General features: G+C 36.1%; 1 long non-coding RNA gene across 1 annotated transcript in view; it reads right to left on the bottom strand.

Moving 5' to 3' along the window:
• Positions 1–6,793: 6,793 nt before the first annotated feature.
• The window catches only part of LOC141397781 (uncharacterized), a 361,294-nt gene continuing 343,808 nt past the window's right edge, over positions 6,794–24,279 (bottom strand). Inside the window, exon 3 of the long non-coding RNA XR_012411501.1 lies at positions 6,794–6,904. This is a non-coding gene — a long non-coding RNA (uncharacterized lncRNA). The remainder of the gene's footprint in view (positions 6,905–24,279) is intronic.

Raw genomic sequence — 24,279 nt, 5'->3', positions numbered from 1 at the left:
AAAATTTGGGTTTCTTACATGTTCAAATTTAAACGGGCATATCTTCTTTTCTTTTTCTTCTACTGATCCTTCTTTCTTTTAAAGGGGTGAATTATATCTTTCGAACAAGTTATTATTTTTTGAAATCGGTTAACAAATTGCCAAATTATAGTGGTTTCAGTCTGAATTATATACCGAATTATAACCGAATTTCTCACAATTTTCAAAATAAATATTGAACAAAACAAAATTTTAAAATATTTTTGAAAATTATGAGAAATTAAATTTTAGTTTTTTTGTGGGAGTTTTCAGACTTAAACCACTATAACTTAGCCATTTGTTAACCGATTTAAAAAAATAATAACTTTTTCGAAAGATATATGCACCCCTTTAAAAGGAAGAAGGATCAGTAGAAATCCGTTGTGAAAAAAGAAGATATGCCCGTTTAAATTTGAAAAACTAAGAAACCCAGATTTTCACTACTTTTGCCGTTATAAAAAAAATAAAAAGAAGTGAACTAAACGAGCTAAAAGCATTTTCGTTTTCCATGGATCCCAACACGATAGAATTTTGCATCAGAACGCTTGAATTTTTTTTGATCAACTTTTGTAGCACAAGGCCATTTTCCGAAAAGTTTGCACCTTCTCAAGGCCAAAACCACCTGAAGGGACATTCCAAAGCTTTTGCGATGTATTAGAGAGTTCTTAATTACTGTCTTGGCTACAATTTTTGTCTTTGTGTTGGACCGAAAATCTCAGTGGTTTGGCCGTTATATGCCAAAATTTAAAAAAAACGTGGATAAAAAACTTATAGTCAAAATCGGTATGCTCGACTTTCACCGTAGACCTAGTTGACTTTTTTGCTCAGTTCAATCGCAGGAATCAGAAACGCGAAGGGCCCATTAAGGTTTTCAAATCGCCCATGCCTAATATACATATAAAAAATCACTTTCTGAGTCGATTACCGCATGTCCGTCCATATATTTTTGTAATCAAACTACAAAATTGAGGAAGATGATTTCATTGGTCAAAAGACGAACGCTATTTATTTTGGAAAAAATCGGTTCAGATTTGGATATAGCTCCCATATATATTTTCGCCCGATTTGAGGTATATGGTGCACAAAACACGCAAATTCTGTCCGTACGTACGTATTACGGAACATGATTTGGAAATAAGTTTGCGAAGTTATATTGAAATTAGTTCAGATTTGGATATAGCTCTCATATATATTTTCGCCGGATTTGAGGTCTTTGGTTCACCAAATACGCAAATTCTGTCCGATTTTGAGGAATTTTGAAACGATTTACGGAATTTGGTCTAGAAATAAGTTTTCGAAATTTTATCAAAATCCGTTCAGATTTGAATATGGCTCCCATATATATTTTCACTCGATTTGAGGTATTTGGGGCATCAAACACGCCAACTCTGTCCGATTTTGATGAAATTTGAAACATGTTACGGAATTTGGTCTAGAAATAAGTTTGTGATATTATATTAAAATCAGTTCAGATTTGGATATATAATATAATATTTGTTCCACAAACATCCTGGAAGGGATATGGGACCTACTGTTTATCGCCGAGTACGAACGGCGTGTCTAAGACACCACTTGTAGAGAGGTTTTACAAGAACTTTGGATATAGCTCCCATATATATTTTCACCCGATTTGAGGTATTTGGTGCACCAAAGATGCAAATTCTGTCCGATTTTTATGAAATTTTAAGCGTGTGACGTAATTTGTTCTTAAAATAATTATAATAATAATATATTGAAATCAGTTCAGATTTGAATATAGCTCCCATATATATTTTCACCCGATTTGAAGTATTTGGGGCATCAAACACGCATCCGATTTTGATGAAATTTGGAACATGTGACGGAAAATCATCTGGAAATAAATTCGCCAAGTTACATTGAAATTAGTTCTGATTTGAATATAGCTTCTATATATTTTCGCCCAATTTAATATACATATATGTAGTCGATGCACTGATCACGAAATTTAGGTATCTCCAATTTTGATTAAAAATGGAATGTGTGACAGAATTGTGACTAAAGATATGGTAAACAAATTTTATTTAAATAGGTTCGAAGTTAAATATAGCTCCCATATATATTTTTTTATGAAATTTGGACAGAAAGCGAGCGGTCTATGCTAAGTTTACAAGATATACATATATTAAGATATAAATATTTTATTAAGATAAGCGTTGCTGGCCCGTCGTAATGTGTTTTAACGATAACTTTGTTGTGGACTTTATGCTTGACATTTCAAAAATAGGTATTTTCTACCTCACTTCTTCGGTCTATTGTCAAAACCTTTCTTTTCTCTTACGGACTTGGTCGAATTTTTTCGTCCATTGATGCTGTTTAGGATTTATGATCGTCCATGACCCCTGTCTTTATCCTTAAGCGATCTAATTATAAAAGTTACAAAAATTATTAAGTCGAATTATCCCGCTTATTGAAACTTATATATTTTTGTTTTTCATGACTAATGAACCGTTGAACCATTTTAAAACAATAGGCCCTCGGAATTCGTCTACAAATATATAGCATTTTGGATCACGGGAAATTCCTGAACATTTTCTGAAAATTACATGAAATTAGGTTCAGTAGTTTTGGAAAAATAATGTATTGAAAAGAAAGAGCGTGGTCACCAGTTTTCAAGATATAATTGAAGAAAATGGGGGTGGTAAAAATTTCTTTACATAAAAATCTAAGTTTGGTTAGGACGACATTTGATTTTTAATCATAAAGATATGTCAAAGGTAAGTACCCATCCCTTCGAAAGTCAAGAAAATATGCATCATATTTTCACCGGGGCCATCTCTGTACATTTCCTGAAAATTTCGGGAAATCGGTTCAGTAGTTTAGTAGATGTAACATATTTTAAAAATGGGCGTGGTCAAGCTTTTGGGTCCCAAATAAGGAGGTAAGGTCGCAGACACCACAACAATTGTCTCCCAAATTAATTTCCAAACCCATACATTCGTAATTATTGTAAATATGGAATTTTTAAAGAAATAGGGTATAGGGGAAGTTCCCCGCTTCTTCCAAAATTCAACAAAATATGTAGCCTATTATCACTGGGAACCATCCCTGTACATTCCATGACAATTTTAGAAAAATCAGTTCAGTAGTTTTTGTAGAAAAGATTAAAATTGAAAATGGAAAAAAAAGTGAACTTCCAGTGTCAGCTCACTAACTCTGGTGCCACTAGGATTGCATCGACGAATCTCATTATGAGTTAGGGAGTTGATACTAGAAGTTAAGATAGTTGATGAGCTAAGCGGAACAAATGACTAGAACATCTGAAGAGTTTCAATATAGGAGGCGGAATTGGTGAATTGTGGGAACAGTTGCAACCCTGCAACCCTTTAAAGGAGGACGATAGGACCTCGACGTTACGCTAATTGAATTGAAAATTTGTCTAGCAAGCCGGTAGTGGCAGGACGAAGAGTAAAGTATTACGTCGCATAAGACCGCTCCCCGCCGAGGAGGAACCACCACAATTTGAAATGGTTGATTGTACAAATGCAATTACGAAATCTAAATAACACAAAGCGTTAGCCCCTGACGGTATCTCCATGCTCAAGAAAGTCCTCAAGCATGATCGAAGTCTGAAAAATGGGCAGGGGGCAGGGGCAGGGATGGATTTCGCTGTTATCGTTCGTAGCAATGACTATTGAGACTCTACTATTCTCTAGCATCAGAAATCTCTATTCAGTTGTCATAGGTTCCGTAAGCGAAACAACACGCCATATCCACACATATGTATTAGTCAGGGACTCAACCTGGGGAAGCCGCGATAGGTCAGTGTAGCTGGCGCTCGACAAAAACCTTTGATACTCTCAAACACACTGTTTGAGGACATCGAGCAGACTACCATCCGGCCAAGTTTGAAACGTTGGATAATTAATTATATGTGTGGACGCCAGTCATACGTGGAATTCTGGAACAAGAAGTCAAAGCCCTCCCATAGAGTGAAACAGGGTAGGGTGATATCCACTGAACTGTACAACTTCTATATCTCCTGTATTTCACCCCTCCAAACGATATAGAGGTCGTTAGCTATGGGGATGAATGTAAGATCTTGGAGTCTGGTACCATTCCAAAAGTAATTAGTGAAAGGCTGAACTCCTATTTAATCGATCATACCACATTTTTCCGCGCGAAGAATATACAAATATCGGGCACAAAGTCTACAGGCATTCTGTTCCCTACATGAATTACGATGATGAACACAGAGTTGAACGTCCTGTTTGATGGTATCAGAATTTCGACCTCTAACTACCTCTAGATTCTATGGGTAACATTTGACATTCACGTCATCCATTCATGCCACAGCTCTATGCGACAAGGTGAAATGTAGGAGAAGGTCCTCAGCTGATAGTAGTACATGGGGTGCAGAAAAAGAAACTTTGTTGACCACATATAACTTTATAGGTCGGTCTGTGGTAAGTTATGCGGGACCAGTGTAGTCTGCGAACATATGTTCAAGTCTTTCAAAACGCATGTCTGAGACGGCAACAGGGTGCCTCCTCATGTCATCTGTGGACCATCAACATAATGACCACATGGTGTGTAGGACTCCCATCCCCAGTTATGTCAGGAGGGATCTTCTTAATCTAGAGAGAGAGAGAGGTCCAACGATATAAGACAGAACCTTTAGATCCAGAACAGAACCTTTAGATCCATATTAGCAAAAGCACCGAATATTTGCAGCTTTGGCTGCTAAAATTTCTTCCAAATATGTTTATCAACAATGAACAACGGCAACATGTAGCAACAAATTTAACAAAAATATTGCTAGCGATGCTGATGCTATTTGATATTGTTGCTATAATTAAAAAGCATCGGACACGCATACTCATATTTTGCAGCACACATGATCAACACATATCAAAAAGAGAATAAGCAACAAAGTTTCAAGGTCTTAGCCACGTTTTCAGCAAACAATTGTTTTTGAGATCAGGGTTACCAGTGTAATGCACTAAAAATCACGATTCCACTTTTTCGTTCAAAGGAGATGCGAATTTTTGGTGAAGGCGTTCAAAATATATTTTTTTTTATTTTTAAACAATAATAATTAAATATGTAGCGTGGTTGTCGATTACGCCTAACGGAATAAATATTAGGCGTAAAAAACGCATTAAGCAAAAATGTACAAAAATAAATATGCGTTCGGTTGCTTATTTAGCCGTGTGTGTGAATACTGTGTAGCAGATGAAGTGTACAGCTAATGCTAATTGTTTTAGATGCTGGCTTTTAAACCCTGCTTAGATCGACAATCATATCAGGTTTGCATAGCATTTACACAGAAGCAGTCGTAGATGCCAATTACAGCTATCGTGTGAATGCTGTTCTCGGAGTACACCCCTTATCTATTGCAGCTAAAGAACGTCAGCTGCCACGACAAGCCAGAATAGTTTTGAGTCAACTACGTTTGGGATGGTGCAGCCGTTTAAAATCCTATGGGCAAGGAGTGATGACACTGTGCTCATGCTCTGCATGCAGTACAGGTCCGCAGAAAACACAGCACCTTTTCAATCAACTTTCTCCATATAGCTTTGTGGTTACAGCCTTTCACACATTTTTAGACCTGGCGCCAAAATGTATTTTTTCTCGTTGGAACCCGTGTCAATCGGTGCAAGAAATTTCGAAAAAATACGCGATGCTCCAAAAGTTGTTTATAATATGGATCTAGGTGACGAATCATGGAACTATGCGTATGAGTCCGAAAAATACCAGAAAATGCTCTAAAAGCGTTCAAAAACCATGTTTTGGAGGTGTCTCAATCGAAGTGGAAAAAGTGCCTCAATAATTGGTTTAAGCGCATGAAAGCAATAAAACTGTTTTTGATGATAAATATTCGCATTTTGATTATTAGTCGCAAACTTTTCTGGTTTCCCTCGTTTTGTAGTGGTGCATCAGAAGACTCGAATCAATTCTGTATTCGTTCTCCACTAAAATCGCCATCCAAATAAAACACAATATTATCCTTCAAATTTCTTCTTTAAACATTTGAAATACCATATCATTCGAGTTTGGTGGCATGCTAAGGATAATGATACAGAAATTGAGATCTACATTTTATTTGTGTGAGTGTGTGTCCGTTTTTTTCAAGACACAATGACAAGAGAAGATAAATGATGAAATTTTCTTTGGTCTTTTTATGCTTTTCGTGTTGCATTATTTTCTTTTCTTTTTTTGTTTTTGTGACTCAAATCTGACATTTGAAATGGTATTTGTTGATTATTTTTGATTACTTTCGGGAATAATTATAACGTAATTTTAGATGGCTATTAGTCACGGAAAGTATGCTTCCTTTTAATTTTTTTCGGTTCACATTTATTACACAATGATGAGATCAGGAAGAGACGGCAACGATGACGATGATGGTGACTGTGATAAAAAAGAGATACTGGTACAAATTCTTTAAGACGATTTAAAATGAAATGGTGGTTGAGAAATGTTTTAATTTTTGCAGTTCATTGGTGGTAAGAAATAAGCATAAAGTTTTTTCAAATAAAATTTATCCTAAAATCTGAAAAAATGCATAAAAAATGAGTTACTAGATTTGAACTAAACGGATACTAAAGCAAGTTAAATAAAACACTGTAAAAAACATATTCTTTCAAAACAATGCAATTGTTTTAAAATATTCAAATCCACTTATAATATATCTAAAAAAAGAAAAGGTTTTAATTTATTTTTTAATTGTATAACCAATTTAAATATCAAATACCAAAAATACATGCCAAATTGAAGTAAATCGCATAAATTTCTTTGCCTGTTACACATAAATCATACCACGTTTATCTGCAGACGTTTATATGTACGTCCATAACATTTAGTTTGAATATTTCTTATTGTTTAATACATATAACGATGGGTTTCCAGTTGTTGTTGTGTTTATCTGCATTAATTAATTTTGAAAAAATCAAAACAAATAGAAAAAGAGAAAATATTATTTTAGTAAAATTTCGTTTTTTCATAATTGCATAAAAACAACAAATTTAGTTATTAACACAATATTTATGGGCAATTTATTATTTTTCTGATAGCTAATGTTTTTTGTTAAATAAAAAATAAATACAAAATTATTACATTTTCATATATTAGCAGTAAATTAATTAATGTTAAACACGCATATCATGTTTCAACATCAGCTTGAAGTTTATCATCATTTAAACATACTTTGTTTTTAATATAATGCAATGTAAATATTTGCTTTTTTTTCAAACCCATAGGGCATGGAATAATATAAAGGATTTTATGTGACCCCTACTAAAACTTTAAGTGTCGACAGAAAGGGAGATATAATCTTTACGAATTAAGATGGTAATGGTAAGTAGACCCGCTTGGATGACCGCACACAGAGAAGATATATTGAAGGAGCAATCATATTCGCCTTGCACGCAGAAGGTCATGGGTTCGATTCGCCGGCCAGGCAACATCAAAATTTTCAACGGTGGCAAAATACCCCTCAGTAATGTAGGTAACATTTCCTGAGTATTTCAGCCATGTAGAAAACTTCTCATACAGTGGTGTCGTAAGACACGCCGTTCGGACTCGGCTATAAACAGTAGGTCCCATATCATTGAGCTAATATGAATCGGGGTGCACTCATTGGTATGAGAGAAGTCTCCCCTGTCTCGTCTGGGATGTTTGTGGAACAATTATATTATATATTGTGATGGTGTTGCTGTTCCATCAGTACACCAATTGAGCATTAAGTCGAAATCTTTTTTATCACTTACCGATAGAGTTTTCCTGATTTCTAATGACTTAACCTTTAGGACTTTTATGGCTGATGTCATATCTAAACATTATCGTTATCCAAGCTGCCTTGAAACCATGTGAAGCAATAAAATTTGAAGATCGTCCTAGATCCAAGAAGTTTACAAAATAAAATTGAAACAAGTAAGAACGGCTTTAAGTTCGGCCAGACCGAAATTGTTATACCCTCCACCACGAGTTGTATTGAAGTAAAATTGAACAATTAGAATCCTTTCGTTTATTAAAAAGACTAAATACCAAGTTTCAACAACTTCGGTTAAACAATGTGGCTAACCTTCAAAATACCGAAATTCGGGAGGTACCGTTCCATGGGGGATGTATCCAAACGTCGATCTATACCTACAAATTTCTGGCGGAACGTTGTTAGACTCAAAGAAGATTAAATAGAAAATTTCCGATATTTCGGTAAAACCTTCAAAATGCCAAAAATCAAGATGTACGCTTCAATTGTGGATTTAGGAACTCGCGGACCTATACTGATAATTCTCTTCTGCAATATTTTATAACCTCGTGGAAGACTAAACAACAAATTTCAGTCTTTCGGTGGAATATTGACGCCACAACCTTCAGAATTACGAAAATCGGGAGATACCGTTCTATGTGGCCTATGTCGAAACGTGAACCTATACCGACGAATTTCAGTCAGTAAGGCTTTTTACCTCCAACAAAGACTAAATAAGAAATTTCAGCCATTTCGCACAACCTTCAAAATACGGAAAATCAGGAGGTAGCGTTCTATGGGGGCTATATAAAGGCGTGGACTTTTACCGACAAATTTCTGGGAGAAAGTTTTATACCCCCAACGAAGGCTAAGTACCAAATGTCAACCATTTCGGTTAGATAATGAGACTAAAACCTTCAAAAGACCGAAAATCGGGCGGTACCGTTCTATGGGGGCTATACTAAGGAGTGGACCTATACCGACAAATTTCATATGAAACGTTTAATACCCCAAATGAAGACCAAATTTCAGTTGGGAGTTACGTTCTACGGGGGCTATATGAAGGCGTGGACCTATACCGACAAATTTCATATGGAACGTTTAATACCTCAAATGGAGACTAAATGCCAAATTTCAGCCATTTCGTTGGATTATTGTGGCCACAACTTTCAAAATACCGAAAATCGGCAGTTAAGTTCTATGGGTCTTTATGAAGGCGTGGACCTATACCGACAAATTTCATATTGAACGTTTAATACCTCAAATGGAGACTAAATGCCAAATTTCAGCCATTTCATTGGATTATTGTGGCCACAACTTTCAAAATACCGAAAATCGGCAGTTACGTTCTATGGGACTTTATGAAAGCGTGGACCTATACCGACAAATTTCATATGGAACGTTTAATACCTCAAATGGAGACTAAATTTCATATGGAAAGTTTAATACCTCAAATGGAGACTAAATGCCAAATTTCAGCCATTTCGTTGGATTTTTGTGGCCACAACCTTCAAAATATCGAAAATCGGCAGTTACATTCTATGGGACTTTATGAAGGCGTGGACCTATACCGACAAATTTCATATGGAACGTTTAATACCTCAAATTGAGACTAAATGCCAAATTTCAGCCATTTCGTTGGATTATTGTGGCCACAACGTTCAAAATACCGAAAATCGGCAGTTACGTTCTATGGGACTTTATGAAGGCGTGGACATATACCAAATTTCTGAGGGAAAGTTTTATACCCCCAACGAACACCAAGTAGGCAAAAACCTTCAAAATACCAAAAATCGGGTGGTAGCGTCCAATGGGGGCTATACCAAAACGTGGACCGATGTAGCCCATTTTCAATACCAAACATCGTAGGAGTAATAGAAACTTCTATATCAAATTTCAAAGCTCTACGAGTATCTTAAAAATTGCGAGATGTATTTTGAATTCAACAGACAAACGGTCAGACGGACATGGTTATTTCGACTTATGACACTGTGAACACAAATTTTGGGCAGAGACAATTCCTTTTGGAGATGAAAGGCCTTGGGGAGTATATTAAGAACCCCGAAGGACGAATCCGCCGTGAGTCGAACTTCCCCGTTATGGCGTGATGAAGTTTTTGCTAGAGACCCTGTAATGCATCATTTGCGTTATATCTTTGTTCACTGTTGTTTTAGCTTATTTATGAGATGATATGTCTTCAGTCGAATTGAGTGAGGATTATTTTCGTAAAGCACTTCGACCTTCTAACTCGCTTCCTTCAATAACCTGTTCGTCCTTTATTTTGAGACCCGCTATAAAAGTACCACAAGATGACGTTTTTCAGCTTCGAAATGCCCTGCAAAAATGTAGCTCAGAAAATTTTAAGTACGGCTCTCATTGACAACTAATCGATTTTGTTGTGTTATCATAATCATTTTTTACATTTCCTAAAATAAAGGACGAAAAGGACATTGAATGAAGCGAGTTAGAAGGTCGAAGTGCTCTACGATAATAATCCTCATTCGATTTGACTGCAGACATGTCATCTCAAAAATAAGCATTTTAGCCTCATTATTACACCGAAATGGTTGAAATTTGGTATTTGGTTTTTCTTGGGGCTACAAAAATTCTTCCCAGATATTTATCAGTACAAGTCTACGTTTTGATATAGCCCCCATATAATGGTACAACCAGATTTTCGGATTTTTTAAGGTTTTAGCCACATTTTCTAACTGAATTACATTTTATCTCGAATTTAAGGTTCCCAGTGGTGAGAAAATTCCACGGAAATTTGTTAACAGAGGTTTTTTGGTATAGTCTCCACATGACGGTATATCCCGATTTTTGATACTCTGCGGATTTTGGCTTATTTTTTTATAAAAAAAAACAATAATTCGAAATTTAAGGTTCCAAAAGGTGAGAACATTTCTCTACGAAACTTTGAGGCAATATGTCTACATTTTGGAATTATCCCATATCGCACAACTTTGAGGACCATTTATGATTTTTTGTAGTTAAACAAAAACTTGTTCACAACAATTATAGACATTAGGCCTGTTCGATAACTTCGCAAGTAAAAAGTACTTGTAAGTTCTTGCGAGTATTTGCAACTACTTCTCATTTCTCGTTTACTGAACAAGTTTGTTATCGAACAGCATTTAGTAAAAGTTTGCCCAAATTTTGTAAAAAAAATTTGGGTTATCGAACAGACCTATTCATAGTTCCACATTTTGGTATAACCTCCATATAACGGTTCCTCCCGACCGAAGTTCCAGTAATTTCGTACAGAGAATTCCCAGATTGGGGTATTTGGTGCACCAATCACGTTATGTGTGTCCAATTTTGATGAAATTCGGAATGTGTGAAGGATAGCAAAATGTTTGCCAAATTATATTTGGCTATAGCTCCCGATTTGAGATATTTGGTGCACCAAACACGCAAATGTTTGCAAAAGGTCCCCAAAATCTGTAGAGAAATAAGTTTCCCAAATTAAATTGAAATCGGATTAGATTTGGATATAGCTTCCAAATATATGTCCACCCGGCTTGAAATATTTTGTGCGCCAAACACGCAAATTCTATTCAATTTTTATGAAATTTGAAAAATGTCAGCGAATTCGGACCAGAAATTACCCAGCAAAATAAATTGGAAGTAGTGCAATGTGGACTAGTTCTGTCACGGCATGTTTTGATGCAGTTCAAACGGAGTCGTGAAAAAGGCACTCCAGTCCTCACATTTTAACTGCATTTGGATGCAATCCAAAGAATCACATCCACTTGTCACATTTTAACAACATCCGGATGCAGTTCAGCGGAGTGGTGAAAAAGGCACTCCAACTCCTCACAATTTAACAGCATCCGGATGCAGTCCAAACGGAGTCGTGAAAAAGGCACTCCGTTCGCTACATTTTATTAGCAGTTGTTAGAGATCCCTACATGTACATAAATCAGAAAGAGATAAGCGTGTTAACATTTCCAAACATTTGTTAATACAAACTAAATAATATTTAATTTGTGAACATTTTTCCGGTAACTCAGGAGAAGAAAATTTCAGAATGGAGTGCTGTTGGAGTACATGTCGAAAACTGAACTGGTGATGGGAGACAACCCATTTAGCAGATGAAACAAAAACAGTTCAGCTTGGATTAAATGGAGAGCGGAGGAAACACGCATGTTTGCGATTGAATTCAATGGAGAATTTTCATAATTTGTGTTAATGTAATAAAGTTCTTAATATTTTTGTTTTACACAAATAATAAATGCATTTTTTTTTGTTCTGGGATATTTTGTAATGGCTTGCACAATTTCCGCAGAATGCCTGTATCAAAACACGTGCTTTGGACTGCCTCCTATTCTACCCCAAAAGGTCAGATAAAATGAAGTGCAATGGAGTGCCTCTTTCAGTAGTCACGCTCTTGTAAAAATCATGAGTGATGCACTTCCAGATCACTTGTACATATCATTTAACTGCCTATTTGGAGGCAAACTTTTTGCTGGGTACTTTCAAAATTAAATTGAAATACTAAACCCATTATTTTGGGAAGATTTTTTTGCTGGGTATGGTAGCTATATCCAACTACCGTACCCAGCAAAAAAATCCTCCAAAATTAATGGGTTTTGTAAGGGATATTTGGCAGCCGTAACTACTTACAAATCCCCCTACTAACCCATTATTTTAACAAGGGCATGTCGCACTAATTTACTAGTTATTCTATGACCACCAGAATAACTAGTTATTCTACGGCCACTGGAAGTTGAAAAATAAGCTATATGATAAAAAAAATATTTTTTTTTATTTTTAGAACAGTTTAGGTGGAATTTGTTTTCAATTTCTGCACATATTTTATTTTATTTCGCCCCTTACTGGATTTGAACACACGAACTTCTGCTTTGTAGCCGAACACACTACATACTAGGTCACGCACACGAACATTAAGAGTTGTTTCAATGTTTACATGTGCACCACCAAATGTTCATTGGTTTTTTAACAAAAAGTACCCGGCCGGCGGTGAGCGTTGAACACCCAACACTCTGATTTGTAGTAGGACATACTAGCTCTGTGCCACAGTACTCATAACTTAATAAGGAGTAATTTAAGTACTTTTTTTGTTTACATTACTTTGTAATGGGTTACTTAATGATTAACGGATCCGAATTTTTGCTGGGTATGTACATATGTTCGTCCGATTTCATATATTTGAACCACCAAAAACAAAATTGGACAGACATTTTGATGAAATTTGAAAAATTTGACGCAATCTTGCCTAGAAAAAATTTGTCCAAATTATATTGAAATCGTGGTGATGTAGGGTATCATATAGTCGGTCCCGCCCGAATTTGATTCTTTCAGTAGTGATTTTGTTATTATTAGGTAGATTTTAAAGTCAGTTCGATGAAATTGGGACGAACGCTTTAAAATGGGATTTTCTTAAAATAGAAAAATCATACACGATTGCATTTAATTTCGCAGACGGAATCGGGAAGTAATTATATTTTATTTCCTTTAAGTAAAACAACATTTTCTTTTAGTGAACAAATTAATTCTCACACACAATACAACCAAACATCTTATTACAGTCAATATTAATACTGAATATCAAATGGTATTGGATGTTGTGAAAGTGCTAAAGAATTTTTGACATAATGCATCATTCAGAGAACAATAACCCAAATGGATATTACATAATTTCCTCTAGACAAGTGCATAGAATTATGAAATTCTGTATGCATAATTTTCAATATTCAAAAGCCCAAGAGTTCATTTCAAATTTAAGAGCTTTCCTATTATGAAACTTCAATTTTATTGACTGATATTGAGTTAGATTTGAAGTGTGTGGCCGCCGGCCGCCACCACCACGGATATGATTATGCGTTTCTTGTGCATATTGCACAGTTCATGGAAGTGTTCCACTTTGTGAAAGGGGGTGGGTGCCACAGTTACAACTTACAGAAGAATTTTGGAATCTTGGTGGAAAAATGTTTCCCAACAAAATATGATTTAAGTAAAGAAAAACATTGTAAAGTGAAAATACTAAGAAAACAAATATTCATTTAAGTATGATTTTTTATATACATATAATTTTCAGAAGAGTCAATAATGACGATGAATGAAAAACAAACTTTTGTTGTTGTTTTTCTTTTTCAAAAAAACCATTTAATGAAGGAAGAACACTTCAATTAATGGCCATTAACATAAAATTCCATTACAATATTCAATATTCTAACAGCTGCCTTCAACGTTTTCCACTTTTTTGCTTGTTTTTCAAATATTCCCTGCTAGGCTGTCATAGGAACGTGATATGAGGAGTAGCATGCCCTAACAATGATGACGAGATAATGGTTAAACTTGAGTCTCCTACTTTGAGAATATTCATAACATTATTGTTGGCCAACAAAGTAAATGAACTGAATTGAAATAAAGTGGAGGAAGAAAACAGAAAAAAATGTAATGAAAATCATTGGAAAAAATTAAATCTAATGTTATGGCCATAAATGTAATTGTCTTGACTTTAATGACATTCGAAACATGTTTCATTTCTACGCTGAACTAAGCAATAGTTAAGTTTCCACCCGCCACCCATTTGCGTTTCAAAGCAATTTAATGCAAATATATTGACAATTTCTATTGAAAAACATGATATCTTGTGTAGTTGTTCCTGTCATTTTATTTTATGGAACCTATTGAATGCTACCCTAATCCCCTCAGTGCGATGGGAGAACAGACAACCATATTTTAATGACGCATTCGATAAAAAACGTTTCCAGAACACATGCAACCAATGACAATTGTCTGTCTGTCTGTCGTCTTAAAGCCTGACATCACTTTTATCTGCACTTCAATAAATCCTTTCGGATATCTTTATGGTCACGTTTCTAAAACGAGAGAATATTTCAATTGTGTATTACAGTATGGAAGGAAACAATTAGGCACGAGAATATAGTTTAGTTTTCTTGAAATTAAGAAATTTAAAGAAGATTTTTGTCATAAGGAAAATTGAGAGTTAAGTAGATTTAATATTGTAAAAAAATAAAATGGAAATTAATTTGTATTATTAAGCGATTATACGGATCCGAATTTTTCACTAGAAAAAGAATGAAATAGAAGTCAATTGAATTAATTTAATCCACCGATTTTGATTATAAAGTCTGGAAATACTAGGGAAATAAATTCGATTAAAAACTGGAACATTGCATCGCTCGGTACTCCAACTTCTTACACAATGTTTTGCGTTGCCCTCTTTTACTGGAACTTTTCATATAGACTTTGTATTTGCCTTCTGGGAAAGCAGTCACTGGATTCATAAATAGCATTTTTGTTGTTGTTGTTGTACCATTATTTGATATGTTTGTAAGTTCGTATAAGTAAGTATAAATGTAAGTTCGTATATTTGTAAGTTCAAACCAGTAAGGAAAGGATCAAAGTCGGGCGGGGCCGACTATATCATACCCTACACCACTGTGAACATGTAAAATATAAATTGGAGCTAAATCCAAATCAGAACAGATTTTGATATAATATTTCACATTTATTTGTAGACCAAATTCCGTCACATAGTCCAAATTTCATCAAAATTGGACATATATAGCGTGTTTCGTGCATCAAATACCTCAAATAGGTCGAAAATATATATGAGAGCTATATCCAAATCTGAACCGATTTCGATATAATTTGGCACACTTATTTCTAGGCCAAATCCGGCCAAACATTCCAAATTTTATTGAAATCGTACATGTATACCACATTTCGTGAATCAAATACCTAAAATCGGCCGAGAATATATAGTAGGTATAGCCAAATTTGAACCGATTTCTATATAGGTTGGCACAATTATTTCTAGACTAAATTCCGTAGCACATTTAAAATTTCATTGAAATCGGACATATATAGCGTGTTTCGTGCACCAAATTCCTTAAATCAGGCGAAAATATATATGGGGGCTATATCCAAATCTGAGCCGATTTCTATATAATTTGGCACTCTTATTTCTAGACTAAATTCCGTCGCACATTCCAAATTTCATTGAAATCGGACATATATAGCGTGTTTCGTGCACCAAATGCCTTAAATCGGGCGAAGATATATATGGGGGCTATATCCAAATCTGAATCGATTTTTACCAAAATAAATAGCGTTCTTCCTTTGGCCAAAAAAACTATCTTCCCCAATTTTCATGGGAATCGGACAATAAATGCGACCTGTACTTTGTTTACAAAAATACATGGACAGACGGACAGATGGTCAGACGGACAGACAGACGGACATGCGTAAATCGACTCAGAAAGTGATTCTATGTATATCCCTTAAAGAAACTATGGGTCTATCTCGTTTCCTTTTGCATGTTACAAACTAATACACAAAGACATAATACCCCTTACCACAAGGTGGTGTAGGGTATAAATAGACATGCGTATAAGAGGAAAAAGCAAAAATTCCCACAAACCTGAATTTTTGTGGAAAGCTAGGGTTTGCAATTAGAAATAACGTCTTAAAAGTCCCCATCAATCTCATGTGTGTACCAAACGAAATTATTCAGGGTCAAAGGTCATTTTTGGTGGCCTTAATCAGTTTTTTTTTTTTTTTTGATTTTTCTAAAAAACGGAAATCCACTAAAGTAAAAGTGGTAGCCTTTCAAATTATCTACAAGAATGATCTTTATGGCTTTTCAATAGGACTTAAAATTCTCGAGATATCGTGATATAAGTGTCTAATTACACATGTGAAGAAGTAAGCCGCGAAAGAACATCACGAGGCGTAGCGGTTAAAATAACAACGCCTTGTGTTAGGTATTTCCATAAACTTTCACACGATACCCTCTTTGCGGAATCGGTTTAGTAGAACAGGGTCTAACGCTGTTTAAAATCAGGCCTTTTGTGTCAAATAACCGGCGAAAAAGTACAGATCTAGCGTGCAGAAAATAAAACTCAATATTTTATTGTATGTTTATTCATAATTTTGATAAGAATAGCTTTGAATTGAATATTTTACTTCATTTATTGATATTTTGGGAAAATTTGTATTATTACTAGCAGACCCGGTCCGCGTTACTGGCCCTTGAAACAGTTTTATGTTATCTTTTCTTAAGTCATCAATTATATTGTTTTGCATCGCTAATTAATCGGGATCTGCAAGTGTCTATAAATAAAAAATTTTCAGATATGTTGGTGTCGATATGTAATTTTAACATACCGTCAAAAAGGTGATGACTTGAGGCATGCATTTATTTCATCTGCTGGAACAGGATAACTGGAAGTGTTTGTCTGCAATCTAAAAGTGAATTGCTTCTTAAATCCTTCATGAATAGATCTAAAGCTTCTAGGGAATTTTTATGTGGCACCGTGCATTCGTTCCAGATGATAACTTATATTTAATATTGAATATGTGCCCTTCATTCAAGTGAAAGTCCAGTGGCAACATAAGGGCCAAGTGTGTCGTCCTTCCACCTTCTTATAATGTACATATATCTTATATACCTGATGAAGCTATAGCTATCGATATGTTGCCTTGCTTTCCAATAAGACCAAAGCTTCGTTATGCATAACATCTGGTAACATATTTAAGAAAGTGGGAGTGGTCGGGTCTTATGGTTTGTAAATTTTACATGTATAGCGCATTTAAAAAAATAGGGCACAGGGTATAACCCGCACCTCCGAAATTGAACAAAATATATAGCCATTTTTCACCAAGGGCCATCCCTGTACATCATCTGAAAAGGACATGGAAATCGATTTAGAAGTTTTGGAGATATAACATATTTCAACAAATTGCCGTGGTCGGGTCTTAAAGCCACAAATAACTGCCTCGGGTCGGGGACCACCATTGTCTATCGAAATTCCACAACAAATATAGCTTATGTTCACCAGGGGAAATTTGTAGGAAAATCGGTTCGGAGCAGAGTGGAAGTTTGGAGCGAGGTGGATCGGAGTGTGGAAGTTCGGTGCGAGTTGGTTTGGTGGCTGGAAGTTCGGAGCAGGGTGGTTCGAAGGGTGAAAGTTCGGAACAGGGTGGTTCGGAGGGTTGAAGTTCGCAGCAGGATGGTTCGGAGAGTGGAATTTCGTAGCGGGGTGGTTCGGAGTGTGGAAGTTCTGATCGGGGTGGCTTGGAGGGTGGAAGTTCGGAAGAATTAATTCAATCGTTCGTTTCAGTTTTATTAAGATAGCGTTTTTGAAAAAATCGGGCATATCGGAGGTAGCCCGCTCCTTCGAAATTTAACAAATATGTTTTCACCACGGGATGCCCCTGTACATTCTCTAAAATTTTCAGGAAAATCGGTTCTGTAGTTTTGAATATACAACATATTTAAAAAGTGGGCGTGCTAAAACAGGGTTTTTAAAAAAAGTGGGACATGTGTGAGGTACCCCGCCCCCTTCGAAATTCAAAACAATATGTAGCCTATTTTCATCACGGGTGTTCCCCGTACATTCTCTGAAATTTTCAAGAAAATCGGTTCAGCCATTTTTGAGTCTATATGGAAGATACAAACATACTAACATACACACATTTTATTTTATATATAAGAAGAAAGTTCATTGAACATACCTTTTTGTTGGTTTCAGGGCCTGTAAAATAAATGTAGTGCCAAAATGAATGCATTTTATATTAGAGAAAATATAGATTTGCTATTCACCTCTAAGCGGATTTATCATCATGATCGAGAAATCATAACCGTCTTCACTTTGCCAAAATATGACGGGATATTGTAACGCATCATATGATCGGTGGGTTTCGTGCACACGCTGTAGCTGACTATTTCCTCGATGTAGAACGATATTGCGGGATTCGAAAGTTTCACCAACTGCGACAATAGCAACATCGTCAAGTGTTCTCCCGCAGGAGTCTTATCGGCTCTAATAACAATTTTGTGATTGTCAGAGGTCATGCGGTCTATTGTGGTTTTGAACAATGCAATTAATTGATTATGTTGATGAAAAAATGTTGCAGTTGTTCAACAATTGGTTTCGGTTCCGAACTGTTATATGCACAACGCTGATCTACTTCTTGTGGTGCATTGCCCGTGAAGTAAATCTGCAGAAATTTATGGTCAGCACCCAGAACTGGCAAAAGTGAACCTGCTCGATGACATATTTGGCCTTGAATCTGTAGTTTTTTCTTTACATTAACAAAATGAAATACTGTGATTGTACTGAAATTACCTTGAAAGTAGGCATAATATTATCCTGAACAACATTTGCTGCGCCAAATGAAGTCATTTGGAAACAATTGTTGTACTTTTGGATTTGTATCAGGAAATGTTTGAACTGTGCTCCTGTTCTAGAAAACAATGAGCGCAGTGGCTCTGGTGGTGGCATCAACGGTGCCAATTTCACCTTGCCACTTGCGCAACACATACCAGAAGTTTCATTCCTATATTTCAATGCGTTACAATGTGGACATACAATGCTCATCGAACCAATAGCAACTAATTGGTCAGCACTGTAATCAATTGTCCTATTGTAATGGAATGCAGCTCGATGCAGCTCTTCTTGCACTAACATATGAATTAATTAGGACTCGGATCGATTCTACTGAACTGTCGTGGTTCATTCGATGCATATCTGCTTCGTTGATACTTTCGCGTTCTTCATGTGTACGTACTGAACGTGCTTGTGATAACCGATTTCGTTCAATTTCATTTCGCTCTTGGAGTTGCTCCGCAGTTTTAGTAGATCGAACATATTGTTGGTTCTGCAACCTAAATTGCTCCTTCTTATTGGCCATGTAACTTATTTCAATTCACGAAACGATTGCAATGTACTTACAATGAAATTCTAATTACAAAAAACTTATCACCGTTTAAAAAAATTATTACTTTTTTTTTGAAATTCACAATTGTGTTCAATTTACAATTAATCTTCTTTTATTTTTCGTCGCACGATTAATTTAACCCACAATTTGATAGTTGAACAGTTTATGACTTTGTGTGGTTGGTTCTGGATCGTATCATTTATTTGTGTTCATTGATAGAAAGTGCAAAAAAAATTAACAGTTTTGAAAACTGTCAAAATTCAAACCTTCTTCAAAACAATAAACATTTTTCTTTTAAACTCGAAAATGAAATTACCCAACAGTGCAATAAAAGTGGACTTGGAAAAATTTTCTGTATGTTAAACAACTTTTGTATGCTATGAAAACATTTAAAAGTTTAGACAAATCGAGATTTTCTTAAAAATTCCTTCAGTAGTTTTGTAGATATTACGTAATAAGAAAGAGAGCGTGGTCGGATCTTAAGTCCCATAATAAGAACGTAAGTTTGGAGCACAATCGCCATTGACTCGCAAATAAATTCCCAAACCGATACATTCGTATTTGTTGCAAATATTGCATTTTTACAAAAATAGGGCATAGGGGAGGTACCCGCTCGATCCGAAAGTCAAAAAATATGTAGCCTATTTTTATCGGGGACCAATCCTTTACATTCGCTGAAAGTTTCAGAAAATCGAAACAGTAGTTTCGTAGATATAACATATTTAAAAAAGTGATCGTTGTCCAGTCTTAATGCCCCAAATAAGCACTTAAGGTCGGAGACACAATCGCCATTGACTCGGAAATTAATTTTCAAAGCGATACATTTGTAATTGTTGCAAATATTGAATTTTTACAAAAATAGGGCACCCCGCCCAATCCGAATTTCAACCAAATATGTACCCTATTTCAACCGGGGGCCATCACTCTACGTTCCCTTAAAATTTCAGGAAAATCTGTTGAGTAGTTTCGTAGATATAACATATTTATAAAAGTGGGCGGAAAAGTGGGCGTGGCCAATTTTTCTTTGCATAAAAACCTAAACTGGACTATGAATAACATTTCCACAAAAAATTATCCAAATCGCTCTAGCCGTTTTTAACTGATTCAATTACCAACAAACGACAATTGAGTTTTATATAGCTCCGATGTAACAGTACCTCCCGATTTTCGGTATTTTGAAGATTTCTGCCATATTACCCATCCGAAATGGCTACAATTTGGTATGTAGTCTTAGTTGGGGGGGACAAATTATTTCGACAGAGAATTGCCGGTACAGGTCTACGTTTTGACATAGCCCCCATAGAAAGGTACCGCCCGATTTTGATCCTTTTGAAGGTTTTGGCCACATTATCCAACATTAGATCAGATCTAAAAAGCTGAGATTTGGGATTTAGTCTTCGTTGAGTGTATAAACATTCCGACTGAGAATTATCGGTAAAGGTCTACGTTTTGATATAGTCCCCATAGAACGATATCGCCCGTTTTTCGGTATTTTTAAAGTTTCAGCCACATCATTCAACCGAAACGGCTGAAATCTGGTTTGAATATACATAATTTGTGGTGGAGGGTATAATAAGAGTACAAAATCACCCCATTGTGTTCCTTTTAGTAATAACAAGTAACAAAGCATCAGTCTGCTTTGCCGACAGAGATATACCCCCAGCCTGGGTGAATTCAAACAATTTTTTTCCAAAAAACGTATATATTTAAGGGGTTTTGAAAATGTTGGGCGTATGAAGCGACAAAAATATGGATTTGGATAGAAGCTCAAAAAGTTTTGCGCGGAAGGTATCTAAAGGAATGAACAGATATATTCCATTTTGAAAGTGAGTCTTATTTTGGGTGTCATTCCCCTCGATAGATATCGCGACCAAATGTCGTTTCAGTTGGTCACCATATAATTGAAAGATTTTGGACCTGTTATATCAGGAAGCATGTACATGCCTACGAAACACATGATATCGCTGTACACAGGACCACTAGGTAAAAAAGGGATCCTGGCACAGACCCTTCACCGGGTTTCTCTGTTTATGAGATATCGCGCGTACTATTTTAGCTAATATTTTCGATTTTTTGTGGGGGAGGTAACGGAAGGAGTGGATCCACAAGAACCACCTTCGAATTTCATCGAATATTCGAAGAAATATTACGATATGCAAAGTACGGATCAACTCAGTATTTAGTTCGAGAGTTGTCGCGCTCTCCAGCAACTACATGGTGCCATAGAGGGTTTTTATATTTTTCGGGCTGTTTTCTCAAGAAGTAAGGACTTGCCTCTGAAAAAACTGTTACCATCGTAATTGAGACAGCGAATGAAAGTTGCTTCTACAAAAATCAAAGTGCAGGTCTTAAAGTGAACTTATTCAAAATTTTGTGTGGGAGGTACCCGAAGGAGTGGACCGATTGAGTCCATATTGGAACCTCATCTAAGTCTAGTATAAATTTCACGATGTGCAAAGCAGAGACAGAATCGGTTACACCCTTCAAGAGTTATAGTGCGCACAAATTATCCGAATATTTTCAAACTTTTGTGGGGGAGGTACTGTAAGGAATGGATCGATATAACCCATCTCCGAACTTAAACTAAGTTTGGACAAAATATTGCGAAAGCCAAATTTTGGACCGAATCGGTTGATCCGTTAGAGAGTTGTCGTGCGCTCCAGCCAGCCAGACAGGCGGACGGACATGGCTAAATCAACTCCAAATTGTCTGAAACACATTTGGTCCAAACATAGTCCCAATTTACATTGGGCGAGTTTACTTGCGGCAATTGTCATTTTGTAGGAGAGAGAGGTGAGGCATATGGTAACCCTTTGCCTCTCAGCACCCTGTCTCACCTACAAAATCACAATTGCCGCAAGTAAACTCGCCTAATGTAAATTGGGACTTACTTGGGGCATAAATGCTGAGGGTATAAAAATCGGAGAGTTTTCGTTGGGGTCGTTCCCGTTGGGCTTTCGATTACACATGTGGGCTAAACGGTCTATGTTTGCATAAAATGACTCTAACATGGAACAACTCTACTAAACACGCTTCGATTTTCTTGGAATTTTTTTTTTTAAAAGATAGGCATAATTTCGGTCATCAACGAAACATATGTTTTTTGGGGGGACAGATGCGGTTACTCCGGTTATTTTAGCCGTTTCACCTTGAATATGTGCGTTTTTCCCTTATAAGTGCGTATAAAGGTTGTGTTTTTTAGAACTGCTATATCGCAAAAATGGTTCCTTCTAGAAAATAATTATAAAGACTAAACTTGTGGAGAATTTGTCTGTCTACAATATTCGCTTTAGTTACTTTTTGATTAGACACACCGTTTTCAAGATAAACCCGAAAACCTAAAAAATCCATAAATTTTGACCTTTGACCCCGAATAACTGTTTTTGCACACATGGCATTGATAGTGACTTTTAGGATATTGCTCCTAATAATAAACCCTAGCTCTCCACCAAAATTCAGCTTTGCGGAAATTTTTGCTATTTCAATGTCAATTTTGATTGGACTATTAACACTGTGCAACAAAATGGAGCTCAAAGTCTGGGGGGTGGAAAATTCCTATTGGAGATGAAAGCCCTTGTTGAGTATATACAGAACCCCGAAGGACAAATTCGCCGTGAGTCGAACTTTCGCGATATGGCGTGATGAATATTTTGCTGGAGACCCTAAAAGCCATCTCGAATCAGCGTTATATCTTCGTTCGCTGTTGTTTAAGCTTATATTTAAGATGGCATGTCTTCAGTCAAATTAAATGAGTATTTTTTCGTAGAACATTTCGACCTTCTAACTCGCTTCCTTCAATGTCCTTTTCGTCCTTTATTTCAAGAACCGTAATAAAAGTGGTACAAGATGACATTTTTCCGCTTCGAAATATTCTACAAAAATGTGGCTCGGAAGATTTTAGGTACGGTTCCCAAAGACATAAAATCGATTAAATCTTGTTTAAGCGGTCGTTTTTCACTTTTACCCGAATCGTGCTCAGACAGCCCTATATCTATTTATTTCAATATATTATTGTTAACCTATTGATGACCGAGAATTCTCGGAGTGATTAAAACTGTTGCATTCTCGTTTTGCTAAGCACGTTAATTTAATAATTTTTTGGAATAAAGATCCGGATATCCGAATTATGGAACCGGTTATTCTGATATTAGAACCAAATTTTTATCCGGTTTTTCTGAACCGATTAACCGTATATGTATATCATTAGAAAGCTATTAAAATTGTCAATCAGATATGATTAATATGCATTAGACATTTTAAGCGGCTTTGGTGCTGGAACAAGAAAACCGTATTTTCGAACCGTTTCTTAACGTTTGTGAGGATACATTTCTGTTCGTGAAAAAAAAATTATTATCATGACCTGTGGGGTGGAAAATTCTATTTGGAGGTGAAAGCTCTTGGTGGGGACATACAGAATCCTGAAGGGCAGATCCGCCGTGAGTCCAACCTTTGAGTTATGGCGGGTTGAATTCTGGGATGGTGACCCATTATTGCAAGTATAAAAAGTTACGTAACTGAATTTCAAGTGGGTTTAGGGTTCTTCTGGGACAATATGTGCTATGTCGGCGAAAGATTATTTTCGTGATATGCCCTAGCCAAATCGGATGAATTTTTAAAGTATATTTTTATACCTTTTTCAACAACAAGGACGTAAACAACAAGGCAGGATAGGAGTCAGACACAAATCGTCTTACACACAGAAATCGTCTTAAATCGATTTGACTTAGCACATACTGTCCCAGTAGAACCCTTAACCCACATGAAATTCAGTTACGTAACTTTTATACTTGCAATAATGGGTCACCATCCCAGAATTCAACCCGCCATAA

The sequence above is a fragment of the Musca autumnalis genome, unplaced genomic scaffold (genome assembly GCF_047663935.1).
Source record: "Musca autumnalis isolate F117 unplaced genomic scaffold, ASM4766393v1 scaffold_3, whole genome shotgun sequence".
Lineage (NCBI taxonomy): Eukaryota > Metazoa > Arthropoda > Insecta > Diptera > Muscidae > Musca > Musca autumnalis.
This window is presented reverse-complemented; position numbering and strand designations above follow the sequence as displayed.